General features: G+C 38.1%; 1 long non-coding RNA gene across 1 annotated transcript; it reads left to right on the top strand.

Moving 5' to 3' along the window:
- Positions 1-479: 479 nt before the first annotated feature.
- LOC128802483 (uncharacterized) lies at positions 480-4,012 on the top strand. The gene is made up of 3 exons (XR_008435458.1): positions 480-568; positions 1,744-1,826; positions 3,931-4,012. It is a non-coding gene; the product is annotated as an uncharacterized LOC128802483 (long non-coding RNA).
- The last annotated feature ends 1,678 nt before the right edge of the window (positions 4,013-5,690 follow it).

The following is a 5,690-nucleotide window of genomic DNA, read 5'->3' on the forward strand; positions in this document are numbered from 1 at the left end:
TGCAGACAAATAGTGTCTTCTTTTAAGATGCATCAGACCTTCCTGACAGACCAGAGCAAGTTCCTCAACTATTGTTCTGCCATTTGTGCAAAAATGTAGTTCTAAGAAAATTACTATTTCCTTAATTGTGAGTGGGTTTTATACCTCTGCAGTTCAGGAGGGTCTTATAAGAGTGTGCAGAGAGAACCGTGGGTGAGGACAAAGTCCCTTTCCTAATATATTAAATGTAAACGTGGAGAAGGGATTGCAGAGCTGGAGCGTGGAATGTTGACATTAGTGCTTTTCAGCTGCTTGTGCCAAAGCTTTCCTTCCACTGAGTTTCCATTTCCCTTGCCAGGTGTGAAAAGAAAGCTGAAGCTAGAATTCTGCTGTGGTTTTAGTCAGTCTTGCAAGCTCAGTACAGAGCTCATGTCCTTCTCCTAGCAACAACTGTTCCATGTTCCTGGGGCTACTGCAACCTCTTGGGGCAGGAGGATGAGGGCAGGAGACCATTGGAGGCTCAGAAGGGACAAAGCCCCTCTACTTTAATACCACTGGCACAAAGTGGGAATGCCTTGCACTTTCTCAGGTGATGCCCTGATATTATGGCAAAGGTGGTGTTCCTTTGATATCACAACTTGGTGTGATCTATGTGTGTAACAAGTACTTTAGGACATCTGTGGGGATCTCTGGTGTGGATACACTTTGCAGGGCACAGTTAGTCAGGGATGTGGTGAGAGTTCCTGCATGCCTGTCATTTATAGAATTTACAATGCCATCAGTGCATGCTGTCTTCTCCTCTCCCTGAGTCATTTCATGTGTGGGGGCGGGGCTTTACTTGAGAGAGACATGCTGCCTGAAGTTTAATTTCCTTCTTTTTCCTCCCCTTCCTTTAATGCTGGTTGCTTTGCTGGAGACAGACTTTAAATGTATTCTGTGTTGTGATATTAAAGAACTTTTGCTACAGTCATCACTGTTATTTCAGTAAACACTTTCCATGGGAACAGACACTGTATCAGAACATTAATGATACATGGCCCACATTCAGGTACTCTAATACAATGGCTAATATGTATTTTACTTTGTTTTGGCCACTACGGATATTTACCTGGAGCTGAACTGCTGAGGTGAAACTAAATAACAAATTAAATTCTTCAGTTTGATGGTTGTGAGATTAAATGAACAACATGTTTTGTTGTTGGATATTGGTATTGGGCAGTCCTGGTAGTACTGAACAATGTGAACAATTGTTTTTAACTCATATTGAGGAGTGGTATGGTTAAGATCACCCGTTTCAGTCTTCTGCCTTAGACCAACAAAGCAGATACATTTGGTAGGATTAGTTTCCTCTTAAAGGCATCTGACAACCCAAATGAAGCTGAAACTTTTGCCTTGGTGATTCCTTCTTTGATACTTTACCAATGTACAACTACATATCTTCTAATATAGCAAGAAAAATTGTGAGATAGAATGAACTATCTCTGTTTTCTTGTAGGATTTTATGAAAACTTCTCTGGCTATATGAACTGTAGGATTTGACAGAAGGATCCCCCAAATAGATTGTAATGCAGAACTTAGCCCCTGGCTTTAGCACTTGGAGGGGGGAGAGAATCATGTCAAGGAACTAGTGCTCACCATGTAGGGTGGGGAAAATCCACTGTCTTAGTCCAGCAGCATCTCTTAAATACTACAGAGGAGACTGCACAAGTTAAAAATACCTCTCCATGTTTCCTCATGTCTTAAAATATTTGCTTCCCTCCACAGGAAATCTCTAAACAGTAATGTAAGAAAACTTTAGATGGAGATGTTCAGACTTTGGTAAGAAATCCCACAGCCTGGTTAGAAAGGTAATGCTTGCTGATTACTTAAGAAGGTCTCATGTAATTACATGTTGGTTCTCAGCAGACCAAAGGTGACCTAAACTTGATGTCTTGTAGTCTCTTAAAATGCATCTATTACCCTCACCCTTCCTGAAAAATATTTCAGATCAGCTTACTTTAAAACACACAAACCTGTCTTCTGAGCTGGGTACAATGTTGCTGGTTTTACTGCAGCCAGTTTGGCAGCATTAAGAGAACAGATACGAAAAAAAAAAGTGAAATTCATGGAGTCAATTTTCTGTTCCTATAAAGGAAAATAAAGTGATTAACCATTCTAATTCTTAAAAGGAGCCCTAGAGATACAAAATTGCATAGCGCAGGTGTTGGAAATATAAGTGTCTTCCTAGCTGGGATATGGTTTGGACATGGATGTGTTACATTTCCATAACAGACGAGAGCTGCAGTTTAGAAATTATTTCATGATAGTTTAACAAGAAGGAAAACCGACTTCCCTGCCTCTGAACTGTGTGCCAGAATCTCTAAGGACAGGGTATATACTTTTCCTCACCCAAGGCAGCTAGAGTTGTGCTCAGTGCCCTTTGCTGTTTTGCTTCCTGCTGTACCTGGGAGTGGAGACCCCACAGCAGCCCCATCACTGTCATACCAGTATTGCAGCTGTTCTTAGTTGGTTGCTGCAACCAACTAAGTTGGAAGTGCTTAGTTGGCTGCTGCAAGCTAGATTTTCCTAAAAGCTGGGAAGTCGAATCATTGAACAACTGGGTCATTTTCTCTTTTGGACATAGCTAGTATGAAGAAAAGAGTTAGGATATAGGAAGCAATCTGCTGAAAATCTCTAATTTCTTATAAGACTTTTGACCCTGAGATAGTAAACTAGGAAAATTTGGAAAATCCCCTAAGTACCAATGGGAATACAAAAAGTCTATCAATCAAATGAATGTTAGTGGTTTGTTGGAGATGTAGTGAGTGGGAGAGAAACTAAACAGGAATTATTGATTATTGTGTTCTCCAAATACATTTTAAAACTGGTTTTCTGCAGCTGCATAATGAAAGTATTTTCAACTTATTTTTTAAGGTAGTGATGCCCATTTTTTTTGCAAAATAATACTCAGCAAGATATAAATAATGACACTTTAATTTGATGTCGGAAAGAATGTATTACTTTTATAAAAGAGAGATGTTGTTATTAAAGACTTGATTATATGGTTCAAAGTTTTCCGCAGAATATTTCTTTCTGTGCAGAAGAAAGGCCTCTCCAAGGCTTAATCAGGATTCTTTTGCAAACAAAGCTGATGTCTGTCAAACTGCTGTCTCACTTATTGAACAATCTAGAAAATGTGTAGTTGACAAAGCAGAGAATAGCAGGAAGATAAAGGATGACCTAGCAGTTATGACAACTCCATGGTGGCCTGGAGGATCTCTGCATTGCAGTGTCTTGGCAAGGCTTCAGTAAATTGAAGAAAGGGAAATGCCAGAGTGGTTAAATAACAATTGTGTTAACAACCCCATCATTGGAGCAGTCAGATTTTTTCTGTTCCAATTTTTCTGGAACCATATGTTCCTCTACATAAATAGAGTAAAGCTTCACTCATTAGAAACCTTCTGCAATTTTCCATTTGCTGTTAGCTAGATTTGCTTGTGATTACATAAATAAATTACTAAATCAATTTTCCTGCATTTTTAATTTTCTTATCTAAACTATCTCAGACTCCTTGAGCTTCATAATCAGTCTGCAGAGTTAGAAAGCTTTCTTACATACCTTGTAGTATTTTAAGAATGTTCTTCTCTAATGATCTTGGGGTTTTCTAAGTTCTCATCCATAGGAGCCCACACATTTTAAAAATTGTTTACTTTCAATAATTTTAAGTGGATATTTGACAAAATTCACATTCTTTAACTCCCATAATAGCTAGAATGAAATACTAAAATAAACCAGACTTTTTCAGAGTAAAGAGCATGCAGTGGTTTTCACACTGTGGTTCAAGGGAGGAGTTGACAGTTCCTGGATGGTACCAAAACAGGATGAATACTTCTTTAGAGCCGGCTTTTGGATAATTTCTGTAAGATGGTGAGAAAAATGTACTGACTTTACTTGACTTTACTTTTCTTGAAGAATTTCAGACTGGAGAACTTGGAAGGGTTATGCCAGTATCCCTGTTTGAGGATATCTCTCTGATGTCTGATCCTGATGCAGTGATCTCAAGGAAAAGTATTTCTTCCCACATTTTTTGTTAATTCTTCTTAAATAAAAAACCTCTTGTTGAACAAATCTCCTTCCAAACAAAGATGAATCCTTTTCTTCTGTACAAATGGAAGCTCTACAAAAGTATTACAAAACATTTTAATGGTAGACTTCAGTGGGCTTCTTTGTGTAGGCTGCTTATACATTTTTTTTTAATAATAACAACACTAATTTTCTATTCTGTCTGCTTCTGTGTCTGTTAATCAAAGAAATGTAGCCCATTTTTCATCACCTTGGCTTTGCTTGAATTTTTTTGCATAGTAATCCCAGACCAGCTACTCAGTGTCTCTCCCAGATGGACATTCAGCTATTATATATGGGTTTAGTTTATACATTAAGTAGTTTCTTTCATGGCCATTCAGCTGTGAAGAGCATAGGATTGTGACAGATAATCTTTACTTATATTTTCATCTGCAGATTGCTTTGCTGTAAGCAGAGCTCCTCTAAGTAGTTCTGCTACATAAATCTGTATGGTTTATTCAGATACAGATGACTTACAGCTTTGTTTTTTGCTATGAAGGCTGAAATCTCCCTGAGGGAAGGAGGCTTCTGATTGCACTGCAGGCCTTCAAAGTAGCTAGGTCCTTGTTCAGCCAATGGATCACAGGGATACTGCCACTTCCCAGAGCATACTTCCCAGGTCTTTTGGAGTGTCTGGTCCATACTGGGTATGTAAGAGCAGCTCAGAGTTCCTCAGAGGATTCACAGTCAGCATGAGGTAGTGCCCGTGTGAATCCTTGCATCTGTGCTGTGGGACTGTGCTTCAGCAGGGCACCCACATACAGTCTGAATGCTCAAGGCTTTTTGCTCTAAGAGTGGATTTCAAGTTTCTGGAGCAAGTGCCTGTCCTGTCTAACAATTTTAATATTTTTTTCTGGAGAGAAGACTATTAAGATAGTTGTAAAAATATGAATAAGGAAAAAAAAAGAGTATAAAAAAGCTTAAAAATTGAGGGGTTTTTCATTGAACAAAATAACAAGAAGATGCAGGAGGAACCAGCTATTATTTGTCTTAGAGAATCAACATTCTGGGAGATGAAATCCTTCATAATGAGACATTGCTTACCATGATCTTTAAAAAGTAGTTTTGCAGAGTCTTGCCATATTTAAAAAAATTACTTTAAGAAACATTTAATGACTTGTAAAAGGTTGTGAAGAAAAATGGGAGGTATCTTTGAGACTTTATGACTGCAGTAACTGGAAAACTTTATTCAAATAAAAATAGTGCCACAATGACTAAACACTTTTTAAAACTGAGGTCAAGAATCATGTTAATTTCACTGAGGTCAACAAAAATATGGTGCAGCATATAAACACAAAAAAGTAATTAATGTTTTCACTTGCAATGATGTAATTTATCAGTCAAGGTACTGAATCTGGTCAATGTTTTTGTATTTAACTGTTCCTCAAACTTTCCATATGGAAAAAATACCTGTATATTTCCTAGATCTGCAGGAGACAAAATACAGCTAATGTCATACTCATGAACTTCCTGTAGATCAGCATCTGATTCTGAATTAATTGCCCTGTGTCAACAACTTAACTTGGAAACCAAAGTCTAGGTGAGAAATCATAGAGGAGTGAGGGCTAGGGGTGTGAATTAATGTTCCTCCAGTCTAATTCAGGAAGTAC

This window comes from Vidua chalybeata, chromosome Z (assembly GCF_026979565.1).
Source record: "Vidua chalybeata isolate OUT-0048 chromosome Z, bVidCha1 merged haplotype, whole genome shotgun sequence".
Classification (NCBI taxonomy): Eukaryota; Metazoa; Chordata; class Aves; order Passeriformes; family Viduidae; genus Vidua; species Vidua chalybeata.